This window comes from Crocodylus siamensis, chromosome 5 (assembly GCF_052110815.1).
Source record: "Crocodylus siamensis isolate JL-2025a chromosome 5, ASM5211081v1, whole genome shotgun sequence".
Taxonomy (NCBI): domain Eukaryota; kingdom Metazoa; phylum Chordata; order Crocodylia; family Crocodylidae; genus Crocodylus; species Crocodylus siamensis.
The window spans coordinates 135816557-135835974 of NC_143399.1; the positions used below are offsets into that span (position 1 = coordinate 135816557).

The 19418-nt window shown below is 40.8% G+C and overlaps 1 protein-coding gene across 5 annotated transcripts in view; it reads left to right on the forward strand.

Annotated features, from left to right (window-relative positions):
- Positions 1 to 19418, forward strand: part of ZNRF2 (zinc and ring finger 2) — a 189766-nt gene that overhangs the window by 60410 nt on the left and 109938 nt on the right. The gene's annotated exons all lie outside the window — the stretch shown is intronic.

Genomic DNA, 19418 nt, shown 5'->3' on the forward strand with positions numbered 1-19418 from the left:
TCAGCTGGCTGCAGTTAACTGGGACAATAGCCAACCGCTCCTGTCCACAATGATATTCATTTCCCACCCACCTAGTAACATAATCATGAAAACCCAGTTGTGCCTCATTGGTAATCTAGAAGGAAATATACATCAGGATCCTTGGCTTATTGTCTTGGGTCCCCTTATTTAATAGTGTCAGGCCTCTGATTTCCTTATTGTGTTACTTTTGTGTTCTCTTGAAAGCCAAAACTTGATCAGGAGACCCACTCCAGACACTGAAGTAAGGATGAGAGTGCAGCACCCTTTGTTTTTTCTCTCATAGTGTTTCAGAATTGGTGTTTCAGTGTGATAAATGAGTAATACCATAGATTAGTATGTGTGCAGTCAGTGCTAAATATTTTCCTGGAGTTCTGAATGCTAAATGGAAAAAGCATTAAGAAAAAGGAGTGGAGACAAAACTGCTCAGAACAGCAAAGGAAACAGGTCATTTGGCACTTGATTCCATCTCAGAGAAGCACTTTCTTTTGACAGACCTTGAAGCCTAATCCTGTTTTGAAATGATTCTGGCTATCAGTATTTAAATTTCTCTTTTTTTTCATTTAAAGATGTTGAAAAATATTTTAAGAAGCCCTCTCCTTCTACAGCCCTTTCCTCTCCCCAAATAATCTTCATATTTGCAAATTATTTAACCATAATTGTGTTTTCAAAACTGAAATTTTTACTTCGAGTCCAGAAAAAGAATCCATTTCATGATCTTTGTGTCTGGCAATGCAAATATAAGTTAGAGAAGATGCTCTGTTTTGAAACATCTTCATCTGACCCCTAATGTGATGAGGTTCAGATTTTCACCTGATTGGCCACTTTTGAATCTGTCTGCACCTGCACACTTGTTTGGTCGTGGCTATAAACTGCTTTCTGTGGGCAGATCAGGTGAAAATTGTCACTTCTTTCTGCATCCTAGCCTGGTAAGCTCTGAAAATGTTTTTAGTGTGCTTGGTGAAGGTGGAAGGGAGAAATGGTTTATAATACACTACAGTAGTTCTTCACACAAATTTGAAAGGTGGCATTGTTGGGTTCAAAATGGCAGTGATTTGCAAACAAGGTTCCATGGCATCCTTTTAAGAGTGCTCTAGGGTGTCATGCGATATTAGCACTGTTAGGTGTTCAGATGCTTACATGGATAAAGATAAATCCAGAGATTTCAAATAAGAATTCATAGTGCCAGAAACATTTGAACCCTGTCTGCTGTGGTCTTTCTGAGTTCTTTTCAACAGAAGAATTGCTCTGTTATTTTCCATACTCAAAAAAATGAGTGAAAGCTAAGAGCTGCCATTTTCTCAGGAGTTCCTTGAGTCTAGAAAGGTTAAGAGCTACTACTGTAGGGAGTGGTGTTTGCTCTTCTTCAGATGACTAATAGTAGCTATGAGATTTTAGGAATAGGATACATGTATATTTTTTCAGTGCTTTTGGACCATGTATTTTTGTAGCCTATTGTACAGGGAGTCAAGGAATCTGGGAGCCAGGCAATAACTTTCTAGGAAGAATTTTTTCACTAGGAACACTGGAACAGATTACCTGGAGAGGTTCTGGATTCTCCATCCTTGGAGGGTTTTAAGACCCAGCTAGACAAAGCCTTGGCTGGGATGATCTAGTTGGGGATAGTCCTGCTTTGAGCAGGGGGTTGGACTAGCTGACTTCCTGAGGTCCCTTGCAACCCTAATTTTCTGTGATTCTGTGACTGTAATTACCACATTCCAGTGGAATGTTTTGATTTCATTGAATTACAGCTTGGTGATGGAACACTAATCTGTTGGAAAATGTTTGACCAGGTTGACTTATCGGCTGTATCTAAAGCTATCTAAAGCTACTTGGGGCTAGAAAAGGAAGCTGGCAATTGAACACAGTGCAGGACTTGGACTGAAAGCAACTTTGAATGCAGATAAAGTATGTCAGTGGGCCGGAGTACCAAGCACATTAAACAGAAATTTTTCGAGATGGTGATTTTTGCTCGTATGATTAATTTGTTAGTGTTACATCAGCAGGTGTTTGATGTGCATATTTGTACTGTTCTATTTATGTACTCAAAATAACATTGTTGCTCTTTGTTTGTTAATTTACAAGAGTGAGTGAATTTAACCTTGTCCTTCAGACAGCCATCTACCCCTGGCATGACCAGCTTATCTGTCGGCCACTTACAAATTATTATTTTTTCCAGTGGAGGATTGCCTGAGCATGTACACAGTTTGGTCAAGTTGCTGGACCACTGATACCAGTATTATATTTTGATTACATTAAGGCCTCAGTGTGAGCTGCTGGCACACAAGCCTGAGTCAAAATGTTACGTAAGCAATAACACTGCTATATGAATTAGAAGCAATCAACATAATGAAAATTTATAATTAAACTGATAAACATACACAGCCATAATACTACGCTGACTAAAACTAGGTGGCTGGGGAAAGGCATAAGTGACTGAAAGCAATATTAAAACACTAAATTAAGGCACCATTTTTATTAGTTCATACCTATTTAAAAGCTTGTTTTTTGGGGAAGAAAAAAAGTTTGAAGGGAAAGTAGGTTTTCTGCCTTGCAGCTGTTTGCTAAACCCCTGTTAAAAATTGTATTGGCCAGAACCTGAATGTTCTTTATAGGGTGCCTGATCAAACCAAGGTGTCTGCTTGACTGACTTTCGGTAGACAATCTCTGCCCATTGCTCTAATACAAGTATTGAAGGTATTTATTTTCTAATACTAAAATAGTATTCCCTGGTATTTTTTGGTTCTTGAGAGTTTGTGGGACTCAAAAGTGACAGAAATATAACTTTTGTCATGGAACGGAAAGATGCTAGGTATAGTAGGGTTCCAAATAAAGCAAACTGTACGCTAGCCGAAGTTGTGTATATCTTGAGGATATATTTGACTTGGAATATGATTTATGACTCCATAAAATAATGGTTCCCAGATGGTTTAGAGGAGGTGGCCACTAAAAACAAAACTTTTATTGACAAAAGTGATGCTTTCCAGAAGAACTTAAAAATGTTACTTGTTCCATGGTACTTAAAACTGCTGGAACCTCTTCTGGCTCTGTTCTGAGGTTCTTAGCTGTGCATATTTTCACCAGTTTCATGCCTAGTTATATGTTTTTTGTTATGATTTAACTATACTGTGCCACACAGATTCTCATGGAGTTTTCTTTGTTTTTTGCAATTCAGTAGAGAAAATGTAGCCTTATCATTTTTGCATCTTCATTTTAGCCTTTTAAAGTACCTGTTCTCTAGATTTTTTTCTCCCCATCACCTCCTGCTCCTTTCTCTCTCTTCTTTTAAAGAGAAAGAGAAACAGTGGTAACAAGATTCACCACCCTTTCACTCTGCACCTTAAAAAAAAATCCCTAAGAGAAGCTATACCTGAGTGAGATGCTATGCTGTGGTGTAAGCTTTCCTTATGGGCTTTTACTGTAATACCACTTGAGGCTCCTTTCTGGGAATTGTACCAGTATGTTGTGGTGCAGAATTCTAGCACGTCTCTGTACCTGTTGTTTAAATGTTAGCTTTCACTTTAGAGAAGGTATCCTCAGAAGTGAAAAATAGCATGTAGCCAATGCAGAGATGTCTTCATTAATCTGCAGAAAACTTGTAAGAGCGGTTCCCAGAACGGTGCTTGTCTTGTTAACGTTTCACGAATAAACTTAGAAGCCCAGTGATGATAATATTAAGGGTCACTGGTGTTAGCTGTTTCATTCATGTAAAAATGGAGAGAGGATCATAGATTTGTATACATCTTATTGTGATGGCTCAGTTTGGCACCACAACTTACTCTAGGAACAGCCACCACTTATCCCTCTTAATCAACAAGGATCAAAGTAGGGCCTAGGCAACCTACTGACAGTCAGCTTGGAGGACTGCTGCGTTTCACAGTTCTCTCTGCTTCCTCTCTGAGTTCTACACCACGCCTCCTGGCACTGGTTGGCACTGGATTTATGACCCAGATACTTTGTTCCAGGCGGACCCAAACCCTCAGACTGACCACTGCCTCTCCATTCAGTAATAGGCAAATTTTATTGATACACAGTGATAGCAGATAAGAATAATGAAACAATTCTGTATCTATCAGTCCCATGGTTCACAGAGTCAAGGTATACCTGGTCAGTACACAAGCTTCACTCTGAGGTTCTCTCTTGAATGTCAGGTGCCAGTAGCCAGGAGGTCGAAGGCTGAGGCCCGCTCTCCCCCAGTGGGGTGGATGAGACAGGCTGGGACATGCCCTCTATCCGTGGTGGCCTTGGGTTCCCCTCTCAGGGATTCTTTGTTACTCTAAAGTTCTTCCTTTTATATTTTTTCTTTTCTTTTCATCTCTGGGCATTGCTGACTGGTTTCCCTGTGGTCATCATACTGTCCACATTCTGTCCTGTCAGCATATTCCTCTGTTTCACAAACACATCACGTGCACACATCCTAATTTGGACTTTCCCAGTCATCTCTAATTTGGTCTGTTTCCCAAAACCAGACACCCCAAGGCACTGCAGTTGGGCACTGTGATCTAATGCCACCTTATGTTATAGAACAATGTGGTACATGCCTTCAGTCTCCCAGCCTGTGTCTCTTCTTGCTGCTTGCCTGTGTCTGACACAGCGGGCCTTGAAGGAAACTGTCAAAAACATGCTTTTAGAAACCAAATTAACCCTTGCCGTTGCCCTAGACCATTGGTATAATGCATATCTACTTTACCTACAAGCCACTTCCCAAAAGCAAACCTCTAAATATCACTTTATAGCCATCAGACAGTAGCTTTTGATGGCCAATCAATGTACCTGGTTGTTTCTTAACCACTGTCAGTTGGCACAGGATTCTTGCAATACAAGGCATAGCTTCCTTTTGATAGGCTCCCTCTGTTTTAAAGCTCTGTGAAACAGTAGATTTAAAATCTGGGCATCCCAGAGGTATTTCTAGAACTCCATTCATCTGCTATGGTGATGCTTATTTTGACTTTCTCATATTAGTGCAAATAGCTTTCAGAAGACACGAGGGCATAAGCATGTTTGCCAGGGGCAGAGCACATTTCTGTACCACGTGGCCCTATGCCGTTGGCATAAAATGCCATATGTAATGTAGACTGCAGTGACAGTGCATACATTTTTGTACTCTTCCTTGATTGCTGAGGCTCAGAGAATTTCTGAAGGAAAAATAACTTAAAGATAATTAAATTCATGCATTTCTCAATATTCCCCAGCCTAATTGGACATAGTTCTATGTGAGTCATTATTCACGTCTCATTTTTTCTGTGCCTTAATGCAGGCGAGAAGTAATTGATGTTCAGCATACCTCTATTGTTGTCCCCTTTTGTTAAGAAGGTGCTGAATATTTGTTCTTGGATTTGTTGGAGCTGTTAATACAGGCTAAGAGGCATTTGATTGATATCCCAATGGGAGGCATTCTATCTTTCATAGATGGGCTTAATTAAACGAGCAAGGCAGCTGTTGGACAAAAATGGCATTGCATAATTTAAAAACCAAAAACCCAAAAAATAAATCTCCACTGATTCTTTCTGAAGGTGAGCAAAAGACAAAGATTTAAACAATTTTGGTCAGTTTACAAAAATTAAGCATTGTATGTACAGTTATTATGTTACAACATGTCCTGTATTCTACACTGTATTCAGATGCATTGGAGAAGTTTCTGTAATCTGCCATCCTAGACTGTATTTTTCTTTGCTGCAAAGTCTAGGTTTTGTATTAGGATGCACTTCTTATGAGGGTGGTTAACTATTGGAACATACTACTCCATCCTTGGAAGCTTATCAGGTTAGACATGCATTCATCTAACAGGGTTTAGAAGCCTACCTTGAGCAGGGAGTTAGACTAGATCTCTTGAGGTCCCTTCCAACCAGCATCAGAAGAGCACAAAGCGGCTTTAAAGATGCTTTAAACCTTTCCTGAGTTGAGAGTTTAGACTTTATTTTTTTTAGCTTACTAGTAAGACTGTTATGGGAGACAGTGTCAAAAGCCTAGCTAAAGTTGCAGTATATCATATCCACTGCTCTCCTTTCTGTCCATGGAACCTATTACCTTGTTGTAAAAGAAAATCAGGTTGGTCAGTGTTTCTTGTTCTTGTCAAATCCATATTGGCTATTCCTGACCACTTTGGTATCCTATAGGTCAGGACTGTCCAGCTTCTAATTTGTTGGGGGCACCTGCTGCTCTGGCCAGACCAGCAGGGACCACAGGTCCCTGAGTAGCCTACCCCATGGATGAACACCTCCATGTTGCTGGACTGTACATGTGGCCCTAAACTCACCTCAGTTCCCTGTACTGAGGTTCATGCTCTGTTGCATTGCCTTGTCCCCTGGGGAAGGCACAGAAAGCAGGGGGAAGGAGAGGGAGCCTGGAGACTCCAGCCGCTGTTCAGTGCTGGATCAGTGGGGGAAGCAGTAGCCAGGCAGCCAGGGTGCTGTATCTTAACCCTTTGTAGGCTGCATGTGGCCTATGGGCTGCCTATTGGACAGCCCTGCTCTAGTTTCTTAGAAAGGGATATTGAGGGTGTGTCTACACTATGTCATACTGTGCCAAGGAGTACTGCAGTGAAAATGCCATTTGTTTACTTCCCCCTGCCGTGCACGCTTCCAGTGTCAAATTATTCTAACATTGTCAGTCAAATACACCTGAGCGATTGAAAGCAACGGGTGGGTGCATGCAAAAAAAAAAAAGCTACTTTACAGCTTTATTGGCACATAGTATGTGTGAACAATAGTGAGAGCATGGGACATGTTTACATAGCAGCACTTCCTAGCAAAGGCCAGTGTCTTTAGAGTCTTTGTCCTATTCAGCCCCTCTTTTAAGATTCCTTCACTGATTACCAAAGCAAATTACCAACTCCATCATTCTCATGTGGTGTTCATTTCTATTTACAGCTTTCCTTTACTTTAATTCAGTGATTAAAACACAACACTGAAGATGCAGAGGGGTGTTAGGATATGCTATAATATGCCTTGAGCATGTTGGTCAATTTAAGGAGCCCATGAGGGGTCAATGTGATATAGCTGTGAAAAAGGCTATAATGTCTCTCACCAATATACTAGGTATTGATGAGAGAATATATGGTATTGTGTACAGATCTGGTTGCCTACATTCAAAAAAGATGTACTTACATTGGAATAGGGACAAGGAAGGGCTTGTAGAATGGGTAGAGGAATAGAGAAATCATTTTATATAATGAGGTTAAAATAACCTGTCTCATTTAGCTCAGCAAAATGGTCAAAAGGGAATACGGTTGCTCATTTCTAAATATGTTCTCAGGGTTAATATCAAAGAAGGAGAATAGCTATTTAAGTTTAAATTAAACAACAATATTGGTATAAGATCATATAGCTACCAACTGGCCATGAACAAATTTACACTGGAGATTAGAAAGTTTCTAAATGTCAGAGGAATGAAGTTTTGGAGTGGTCTCCAAACAAAGTAACAAGGGCAAGGAACCGGAATTGCTTCCAGATGGACCTTGATGAGTTTGTGGAAGGCACAATACAATATGATAGGGAGCAAATGACATGTGGATTCAAGTTCTTGGTAGTTGAATGATTGTCTTGAATCGGTGTTTGTGTATGGGACGTGTCTAGTAATTTCATACTTCAGGAAGACTGCTTGTGGCCTGTGGGAGCAGAAAGATTCCCTGGCAATAATATGCGAGAGGGGTTGGAGTAGACAAATGGCTTCCTGTGAGTGTAGGGAATTGGACTCAGTGGCCCAGGAAACCCTTACAGTCCTTTTGTCCTTGGGTAAGCATTGTAGTTTCCAGAATGGTACCACAGAAAAAAAATCTGTATAAACAACATCTCTTCCTTGACACAATCTGATTCACATGATATTCTGAAGTTTGCCTACTGGCTGCTTCTTTTAAATCCATCCCACAGGACTGTTACGTATACACCAAAAGACAAATTAAACCAGGACAGTCAACAAAATGAGATTGCTGTTGTTGAAAATTTAGGTGGAAAAATAGACATTTGTGTATTAAATAACTAAATTTGTAGTTACTGTTATTTCCTTTGTAGGATATTTCTAAATTCACCTTTCCTTATGATGCTGGATCTTGTTTAGCTGTTGAGTAAGTAGAGTTAGATGTCTGCCATACTAAAGTAGATGCCATTCTTATAATGGTGGTACATGAAATTAAACGTTTCTTGTGAATTAAGTCTAAAAACGTATTTTATGCAGCTGAAGATAAAAATCTTTCAAGTTAGTTTAGAAAAAAATATTTTGCTCTTGCACTGTTTGGATGTAATGAAGGAAGTTGAGCTGCAAGCAGTAGAAACTTGAAGTACACAGGACCAATGGCAAATACAAACTCATTGCGCTTTGCCTTTGTGTCTTGTGATCCAGGTGCATAGGAACTACTTTACCATGTCCTTCCTTTTCATCAGTCTTTGTGTGAGAGGCCATTCAGCAGGTGTCAGAAATTTAAGTCTGAAACTGCTGCAGTCTTGTGATAGCTGAGAACTTTGCCTCAAGGCAGACAGTGTTCCTTGTCTTAGGGTATTTCTGCAGTCCTTATATTTGATATCTCTAAGACTTTGAGGTTTTAGCATTTTATTGAAAAAGGAAAGTATTTCTTTTATAGTTACTTTAGAAATTATTACCTTCAAAGTGTCTATCTTTTTCCTTCAGTGAGTCCTCTCTCAGGTTTCATTCAGAAGAAGAAAAATACTTTGAAGTATAGGTTTAAATACAAAAATGCATTTTACTCAGAGTAGATCTAAAAGTGGGCTGTTTTTTTTCTCGCTGAATGCTACACGCGGTTTAGTAGGAGCTTCAGTATAAATCATTAAGAGCTTACCTTTAGATGTAGAATTTTCCAATTTTCCTCTAAAACAGTAGAAAATTGGTAGCAGCATTTCTTATTGCCAAGGATTTTCTCCCAGGTGCAGAATATCTAAGAGTATTTTCTGAGCTATTATTTAGATTATTTTTCCTGGGTTGAAAACCACTTCAAGAATGTGCCAATGGTTTTAGTTAAACAATATCAATAGTATAACTAGGGCTGGGCAAAAGGGCATGAATTCTGGGGACTGTCTGTGCAGGGGTCACAACTCTGTTCTGTCCAGGGCAAAGAAATAGCCAGTTACACTTCTGAGCAGTATTACTGTTCCTAACTGGGGGTCTGGTCATAAGATAAGTTCATGGTTTTTCTCCTCTTGTGGTTTCAGTGTTTGAAGTAAATTTTAACCCCTCTTTGAAAATAAATTGAACAAGAGTACCAGTAATAGTGAGGGAAAAAGTCTTTTTCATAAAAATCAGAGATTATCCTCAATTTTACTAGCTGTAGGCATTATTTGTAATTAAATCCAGGGATTATTTAATAGTTTAAAACTTTGTCTACTTACTGATTATATACTGACACAATTGCAGGGTATTAAACTAATTTGCTATATTCTCACTAATGGCATTCATTTTCTTTCTGAGGTATACATAGTTGTCTCTGTCACTTGGCTATTTATTATACTGCTGAGGAGTTGTGCCTACAGTACTAGTTACTAGTGCCTACACTGCACTGCTGCATTTGTAGTAATGGAAGGCCTTAGAATTAAACTATATTAACATTATGGAACCTCAGTAAAACTTGATTGTTCATACTTTAAGACAGTTTCTGTTCAGAGACTCATTTTTATCCACATGTTCCTTTGCTACCACTGTTAACTTCAGAAATTTGATATTGAGCTTTTGGGTTGAATGGAGTAATTTTTTTTTCCTTCCTGAAAGTACAAAGTTTAGCAGATAAATCCTTCTCATTTTGAATAGTCAAATGAACTACTGAATAGCTTGAACATCTAAAAATAGCTTGATTTACCTATCTTCCTGTCCATATATGAGATTTGTTTTTTAAGAATTTGTTGAGAATTATTTAAACACTTGTATCAAGCAGATATATATTTAACCTATAGGTTGATTTGCTTCAGTTCATCACTGTTGCTAATTGTAACTGTTCCCTGAACTAATTTGTTACTAGTCTTAGATATAAGCCACTGAAATTGATATCTTTTGATTTTTATCTCATGATACAAACGCTCATTCATAAGCATTTGTGGTGGCATCAAAGGTTTTGCCTTCTACAAGCTTTGTTGCAAACACAAATCATCTTGGTGTATGTTTGTAGAAAATGATTTGAGAATACCATTGAATTTGTATGCATTTTTTTAATTGAAATTCGCATTGAGCTAGAGAACTGAATTTGTGTTGCCTTAGAATACATTTTTGAAATCATTTTGAAATCAAGGTTTCATAGTTGCATCTCGAGCAGGTCCAAAGAGGTGATCCTCCCCCTCTATGCGGCACTGGTCAGGCCGCAGCTGAGTACTGCGTCCAGTTCTGGGCGCCACATTTCAAGAGGGATATCAACAGCATGGAGAGGGTCCAGAGGAGGGCCACTCGTATGATCGGGGGCAGCAGGGCAGGCCCTATGAAGAGAGGCTATGGGACCTGAACCTGTTCACCCTCCAAAAGAGAAGGCTGAGGGGGGATCTAGTGGCCTGTTATAAACTAGTCAGGGGGGATCAGCAGGCACTGGGGGAGTCACTGTTCCCCCGAGCACCGCCAGGAGTGACCAGGATTAACGGTCACAAGCTGGCAGAAGGTAGGTTTAGGTTAGATATCAGGAGGCGCTACTTCACAGTCAGGGCGGCTAGGGTCTGGAACCAGCTTCCAAGAGAAGTGGTGCAGGCTCCTACCCTGGGGGTGTTTAAGAGGAGGTTAGATGAACATCTTGCTGGGGTCATTTGACCCCAGTACTCTTTCCTGCCATGGCAGGGGGTCGGACTAGATGCTCTGCTCAGGTCCCTTCCGACCCTAGAAACTATGAAACTGTAAGGTATTGGAAAATGTTTGGGTTCTAATGGAACGGTGTGTGGCAGAAACAAGTGAGTCCTTGTCTACACTAGAATTGTCAGTGGTGGGCTATATTGGCTTATGAGTAAGGTTGTACTCGAATCATGGAGCCAAGGGCCAAATTTTGTTGGCTCGCTGTGGCCTCAGGCACCAACTTCATGGGCAGATCGTGGTAGCCTCCCATCTCTCCTCCCCACGTCTCTGGCTGGGGCAGCCAGCAGATGCATGGGCTGCCACTGACCCTTGTTCCAGCCTGGCCCTGCTCCCAGGCTAGCCCTGGCTTGCATGGGGGAAAAAATAAGCCCTGCCCTGGCCTGGCACAGGGAACAGGCCACCATTGCCCTGCTGCCTCTGGGGTGGGCCCCGCTTCCCCCACCCCCGCTCCCTGCCCTAGCTTGGCTTGGCTTGGCTTGGCTCCGCTTGGCTCCTCTGGGCCCTGTCCCCCACCCTCTATAGCACCCGCTTACCATGGGATGGGCCCAGCTGGGCTGGGCACTTGTGGCTGTCTGGAGGGTGGGGAAACAGGGCTGGGCCTGTCTCTGTCTGCTCAGGCTGCAGGGCTGAAAAGGCTGCATAGTGCTCAGTTAGCAACCAGGGGCAGGGGCAGCAACCAAGATTGTGGGGTTGGGGGAAATTTTTTATTTTTACACTAAGCCCTGCTTTTTTGTGGAGCTCTTTTTTTGGTGGATTTCTCTGATTTCGTGGAAAATTACTGATTTCCATTTTCCACAAAAATTGGAAAATCACAATTTTGGTACATCCCTACTTACAGGTTAGTGTAGACCAGGCAAATAAATCACTATTTTCAAAACTCATAATCGGCGTGCTCCATAATTTGTACTGATTATAGGGGGGGAAGGGTTGCCCTTTTCTGAAAAAATGCTTAGAATTAAGTTTGTGTAACAAACATGACTGTATTTATAGTAGGAGTACTTTACAAAATAATCCATTTTGAATAGGAAAAATGATCTTGAGGAAATGTTTTGTTGTTGCTTTGCTTCATTGTTTTTCTTTCATATTCAAAGTTGGTGATCCAAAATTGGTGATACCAGATACTAGTTCCGTATGTGCAAAATGAAATTCTCACAGTATGGTGTCCAATAGCAAAGTCCTGTCTTGTTGTGGTCAGGCAAATGGCTTAGAAATATTACCTAGGCTTTTGACATTGCCATCCGTGTACCTTAGGCTCCTCATGTATTCATCTTGTTTTCACTGAAATAGAAACAATCTTCGCAAGCAGAAGCACTGTTTTCCTTGCCTCGGATTTCAGTCATGTATTGTTTACCATGAATTAGATAGAAAACACTTGGAAACTGGGCTTTCATTCCCCCTTTTCATTATTCATCCTGTGCATTTACACTACATCAAAACAAGTCCCTCCCTCCAAATTTGGCCTCCTAAGTCTGTCAGCAAATAAATGGCTGAAAGTAAGAGAAATGGGCAAACTTCCTCCGTTTCACCTTCTGCTTTAAAGAAAGAAATGTCAAAGACTAGTAAAAGAAACCACAAGGAGTTTAAAGAAGGGGTGTGGAATTAAGCCCCACTTCAAGATTTGATAGCTCTTATTCCCATAACTTGCCTCCAAAAGAACCTTTGGGGCACTTACACACGTGCAGCAAGGCTGCTCTGACGTGCTGTAATTACAGTACGTCAGAGCAGACTCCATTAATAGAGTTTGCTGGAGCATGGCAATTACTGCCCTCCAGCAGACTCCAGCATCAAATGCATGAGTGTCCCCCTGCTGAAAAACGGTGGTGGTGATGCTTTAACTAAAGCTTGTTTGATGAGCTTTAGTTAAAGTGCCCCTGCTGACATTTTTCAGTGTGGGGACGCTGATGCACGTCATGCTCTGGGTGCTTTAATTACAGTGGCTTTTATTAAAGTGTGCTCCCCGCTCCTGGAGTACATGTATAAACACCCTTGGACTCCAGTCATCATTGATGCCAAGATGAACATGGGCCAGCAGTGTGGGGATGCAGTCAGGAAGGCCAATTGCACTTTGTCGTTCATCCACAGATGCATCTCCAGCAGGTCCAAGGAGGTGATCCTCCCCCTCTATGCAGCACTGGTCAGGCCGCAGCTGGAGTACTGCATCCAGTTCTGGGCACCGCATTTCAAGAGGGATGTGGACAGCATGGAGAGGGTCCAGAGGAGGGCCACTCGCATGATCACGGGCAGCAGGGCAGACCCTGTGAGGAAAGGCTATGGGACCTGAACCTATTCAGCCTCCACAAGAGAAGGCTGAGGGAGGATCTAGTGGCCTGTTACAAACTAGTCAGGGGGGATCAGCAGGTACTGGGGGAGTCCCCGTTCTCCCGAGCACCGCCAGGAGTGACTAGAAATAACAGTCATAAGTTGGCAGAGGGTAGATTTAGGCTAGATATCAGGAGGCACTACTTCACTGTCAGGGCAGCTAGGATCTGGAACCAACTTCCAAGTGAAGTGGTGCTGGCTCCTACCTTGGGGGTCTTTAAGAGGAGGCTAGATTTACACCTTGGTGGGGTCGTTTGACCCCAGTACTCTTTCCTGCCATGGCAGGGGGTCGGACTTGATGATCTGCTCAGGTCCCTTCCGACCCTACTAACTATGAAACACTGTAAAGGGAAAGATTTATTTAATGTTGTTTGCGTCCTAGGTAGGCAGTAACATGTTAGTGGTGGTTTTGGGGGACTGTATTTAGACAGTGAGTTTGTAGGAATGTTACCTTTTTTTCTGTAGCAGGAACATAAGGGTGTTTGAACAGGAGGAACGGTTGTTGAACTATTTCTGCGAATAAGTATGAATGTTGAAGAACTTCTGTAGCCTGGTTAGATGGGCTACAAGGGTGTGTGCTGCCTAAAGGGATGCAGTTATGTGTGCAATGGGGTGTATTCCTGTGTGTAGGTGTACAGTGTGTATATATTTGGGTATTGCATGGATGTCAGAACAGATCCTTCTCCAGTACAGGATGGGTGGAAGAGTAAAGTTGCTTGTGAATCCTTAACTCTAAACTTCCAGACTTGCAAGTGTAATATGACTGTCTATTATTATTATTATTATTCCATAACTGCAGTATATTAAAAAAAGGTTTTAGAAGAAATAGTTTATATATCAAACTCATATAGTGGGCTCTAAAATTCCACTTCGCTGTGTGCAATAAAAAACTTCTTTGGCCAAGAGTTAATAATTTCTTCAGGATGTAAACTTGCCATTAAAAGCAAAAACAAAATACAATGACAACAAATTAAATTTTCTGCCCTTACGGTTTTGGAGTTCCCACATATGAACCCAAGTATAACTGCTTTAGTGCTGCTTTCCCAAGGCTTCAGAAAGGCAGCAGTTCAAAAAGCTATTGCCCTAATCTTCAGGGGTAGTCTTTTGACGAGGAACAACTGACTTCTTTACTGATGCTATCGAAGTTCCTTTGGGCAGGAAGGAACTGCTTTGCCTTCATTTTGTTCTTGTTTGGAAAGTTGTGATTAGTAATAGCATGCTGGAGCTGGTTAGGGAGGAGGAGGACTCTGCTTGCCCTTCTCATAGTTGGGACTTATAAGGGGGAGAGTGCTCATTTTTTGTCTTGGAAGAGAAGCTTCCAATATATTAACTGTGTATTGGCTGCAGGCAGGTATTAAAACAAAAAAGGAAAAAAAAGAGTGAACTTTTCATATGGGATTAGACAAAAGAACAAAAAGGAAGAAATGAGAGCTATGGGAGAAAGATGAGGAGAAAGAAAGAAAGAAAAATATAATAGAAGCCAGAAAGATGTAATTAATGAGGCTGTTAAGGTAACATTGAGTAAATCCATTATTTAGTAGATATTAATGAGTATTTTAAATAATTTATTTAGCTGGACTTGTAATGTTGAATCAGCTTTTGAGCTGATCAGTAAAAAAATATATTCTGATACTTTTTGGTTGGTTTCTCTGGATGATATTTTTCTAATGTTCTTTTCTATTATTGGCCAGTCCAGTAGTTGACTAGTCTAGAAATAATACTTTTTACGTTTTGTTAGTCTGTTGTCTATCATTTAAAGCGGTACTCAGCTGACCCACTTGTTTAAATTGGAAGGATGTGTCAGCACAGGAATTTTTTTCCTCCCTGCCTTAGACCTTGGACGGGTAGCTGCTGGCTGAACTTTTCAAGCTCTCCTCAATTGTGACTTAAATTTTATGCCTGCAGAATTTTTAAAGACTTTATAGAAATGGTTTTATTGATGGTGTGTGTGAACTTTTTGTGGTGTTTATCCTTTCATCCAGTATTATATATTTCACTATAAATATAGGCGTGGTATTTAAAAAAACCTATGTTAAACACAAAAACATGTTGAGAGAAAAACTTACTACTGAGCAGTAACATAAATTGGGGTGGGTGAGTAGGGCAGTAATTTAGTAGTTGATCTCTGCTAAGTGGGACACACTGTTTGGCATACCGGCCTTGTTAGCTAGACATAAACAAAAAAGAAAACAAAGGATTTGGGTCATGTCCAATCCATCTTTGATATCAGCCTCTGGCTGTCAAGTGTCTAAATGTGAAGCTGCATGCCCTTCAACTGCTGAAATGGAGGAGGAGTTTCTTTAGTTCCTAGGCTCCTACTTTGTGCAAGGTATAGGCATGGGATTAGATCTCTGTCTCTTTCTTCATCTTTCATTTGGCAATAGTGATATTACTGTATTACGGGATGCTGTAATCAAAAACTTAGGTATTGAACTCATTTTTGGGTTAATGTGCAGCTATTGGATCCACTCTACTGCATGGGACATATAAGAGAGATAAGGGACTGTTGAATATTGCATTGGATAGACGTAAAATGGTTTGCTGCATCTTTCCATGACAGGTGCATGAGTTTTTAAAAGGACCTCAAAATGACTTCCATGTGGTGGGAGTCTTGTTTAAAATGGGTACAGTTAGGAATTCTGATTGGATGCAGGTATGAAAGGTTTTTTTCATTCTTTGATTAGCCTGCTGATTGGATGCCTTTAAAGGAAACAAAATATAGTTAAATATAAAGTCTCACGGGTACTTTGGCAATGTCATCGTTCCATACATGTAATCAATTGCAAGAACTCTTTCAACGGCAAGTATCAATTGCAAGAATACATTGATTTGGTATTGTGATGTGTCATGCCAGTTTCACTTGTGCATTTGTAACAGTTGGACATTTTCTGTTATATCATGCACACACATACATATGTATAAATGCTTCATTTTACAAAATTAAACAGTACCTTTTGGCTGCTAGGTAGCAAAAATTTACACTTTTGCAGAACCGGGTATATCAGAGTTCCTTACTCCCCCAAGTAAAGGAGCAGGTATTGGGACTATGAAGTAGCAGCCTGTATAGCAAATAGTAATACAAACACACAATCTAAAATAGTGTAAAACATTTGTACACAAATTGCATTATCTTTGAACTTTTTTTTTCTTATTTTTGACAGATTTATAATGTGGTTAGTATTTGACTGTCGCTGTCTTGTAAGGCTGTCTTCACGTGGGCATGTGTTTGTGTTTAAAGCATGATTCCCACCATGGGGTTTGAGACTGACTAAAGTGCCCCCCATCTGACTGTACTGGGGAAAGTTGTGAGTAAAGAACATAGCATGCGGTTCTGTATGCTGTTTACATATCTGCCAAGAGTGAAGGCAGTGGCGCAGATGGCTTTATTAGATAATCTTACTGAATTCACACATCTCACTGTGATGAATGTGAATTATTTTTAGAAACTTTTATTTGTATGACCTTGCAATGGAGGAGAGTAGATTTGTGTAAGGGACTGAAAAAATAACATTTAGGGCAGTGCTTGTAGAAAGAGGAAGCATGAGGCAGACAAGCAGCGAGATGTGAGAACCCTTGGAGAAAGCCCAGTCTCTCTCTTACAGAAAAATGTAATTGTCTTTGTCCTTTTTGCCTTCTGGTATCAGATTAAAACATCTTTTAAAACAAGAGACATGCACCCCCAGCACCTCTTTTGGACAAATTCTTAGTGTCTTTTGATGGAAGTAGATTCTGCAAGAGACTTTTTGTATGGCTTTAAAACAATTGTCCTTAATATTCATGCAAGCTTCTAATATTCTGTTAAAAGCAAAAATGTTGTGTTTTGTTTTTAAAATATGCACTGGTTTTTTATTTTTTTTGCTTAATTATTAGGGTATGATGTTTCTTTAGTTAGCTCATGTACTCAAGGTGGCTCTTCTTTACATATGTGATGCAATATTCCATGGTAACCCACTGAAATACTGGCGTTAAGGACTTTGAAATTAAGCAAACCCTTAAGCAACCCAAGAAGCTGCAAGATGTATACGAAGTAGATCTACTTTGTTCATCCCCGTTTGTATATTTGACTTTTTGCTGCTTATCATTTTAAGCAGCGTTTAGGTAGTCTGCTGATGGAGGAATAGAAATAGCTATTGGCACATGTTAACTTCATGGCGTGATGGGATCTGTTCCCTGATGCCAGAATGTGTGCCTTCTGTCATGCCACATGTGCCTGGTAAGACATGTGATTTTGGGATTAGGGATCAGATCCCTGTTATGCCATTACTACTTGTCAGTGCAGGGAGAGCCCAGAATCATGATCCTTGGACTGTCCCTGCACTGGCAAGTACAAAACTGGGTGTCTGGTGACCTCATGCGGACCTGGGACTGAGGTGTGATCAGCTGACCATCAACCCTGAGACCACAGTGGGGTTGGTCACAAAGCCTGCAGTGCAGATGCCATCAGGCTGCATGATAGGGACCCTGCCATACGTTCAGTTTAAGTTGTGGTAGAAACCAGACACAAAATTATTATGTGTGTCTTTTGGAATAATTTGGTGGCTTTTATTCCCTGTTTTATCAAGCCATTAATTGCTTGAATATGTTGCCAGGTTACTATTTACTTGTTAATCACATGTTAAGTGTAACATCTGCAAGAGGCCCAAGAGAACAATTTTAGAGACTTCATTGTGTTACAAAATCCCATTTGGACATCATGAAATCCACTTAAGGTAGTTGTTCCCATCAGCTAAAAAGGAAAGACCTTCTTCACCTGCTATAGAAAATTTAAAAGCTTTGATCACAATTTAAAATGAATCTTCAATTATGTAGTGACTTTGGAATGATCTAAATGCCCTAAATAATTATAGTAGCATGAATGCATAGGTTACCTCATTTTAGGATGGCATCTTTCAGATTTGCTGTGAATTGCTCTGTTACATAACATGCATGCAAGTGCCATTCTGCTTAGTGCAGTGTGCTGTGTACAGCACAGGATTACTGTCAACGTTAACCAGTCCCTGGATCTGTGGCATAATGAACCCAAACTCTGTAGTGAGACCCCTCAATTTGTGTAACACCAGCAGCTTGTGACACCATTCAGTTCTGCTAAGAAGTATACATAGAAAAAAAAAGACTTTCATACAAGTCCTGGAACTTAATATTTTTACAAAATCTTTGTTTTTAGAGTTGTTCTGTACCCCTTCAGGGAGCTGTCTTTTTCCTCATTTACCACAGGACGTAATAATGATGACATAAATCATAATTTAGGATGTTGGTGCATACTTCCTAACTACTGGGTGACAAGGGCTAAGTACAAACAGTCTAAAAGCCCAAGGCAAAGGTGATTCAATTCAGTCTTTGCAGGTTACTCTAAGCTGCAGAGATTTAATTGAGAAACAACTGGACACACATTTACTTTTGACTCAGGAAATGCAGCCACATCCCCCAAGATCTCTGGAATTTGCAGTCCAGACTTAGAGCAGCAGGACTCTTCCTGCTTCCAGAAATAGGCAGGGGCTGCTTTCAGATGTCTCCGGGATTTGTAGTCCACAGTTGCAGCCAGCAGTAAGTTTGAGTGGTGGAAGGGATGTTTAACCCCCTTCCCTGGCCCTCTCAGACCCCAGCTGGGGTTTGCCTGGGGGGGCAGTCCCTGCCCCCCTGCCCACAACCCTTCTCTGCTGGAACAGACAGCACACCCCAGCCCAGGGCTGGAAAGCATGCTGGGATGCTCAGGGACTGTGATTTAACTTAAACCAGGAAGGGCCCTGGGACAGAAGTTTAATAAACTGTTTTGACCCAGATCAGTTAAATCTGATACTACATTCAACCAGGTTTATCTTAAACCAGTTTTGGCCTTTTTGAAACTGGTTTATGTGCACTAAACTTCTGTTCTGGTACAGGTTTAAACCAGTTTCTGATGACTTAAATCAGTTTATTGTAACTTACTAGCCAAGAATGGGAGAAGGATGGATATAGTGATTTGGAATTGGGAGAAGGCAGAAAAATGACAAGACTCTGAAACAGAGAGCTGGCAAGTCAAAGACGGAAGCACACAGCAGAGGAATGTATGGGAAGAAACATGAGACTGGACATTTATGCCCAGACAGTGTAAAATGGTCTCATGCCAAGATGTCCCCTACTAGCTTCTGAATGAGGAGCAGTATAGTTGTATTCGTGCAGTGATGTGCCTGGGGAAATTACCTCTGCTTAGGGAGCAGAGCTTTATTAGATTGGGTACAGCACCATGCTAATTCAGGTATACTGTTTCCAGGTCTACAGAGTCCATGGGTCACCTCCATTGCGCTACTGGGCTATAGTTTTTGCTGTGTGGG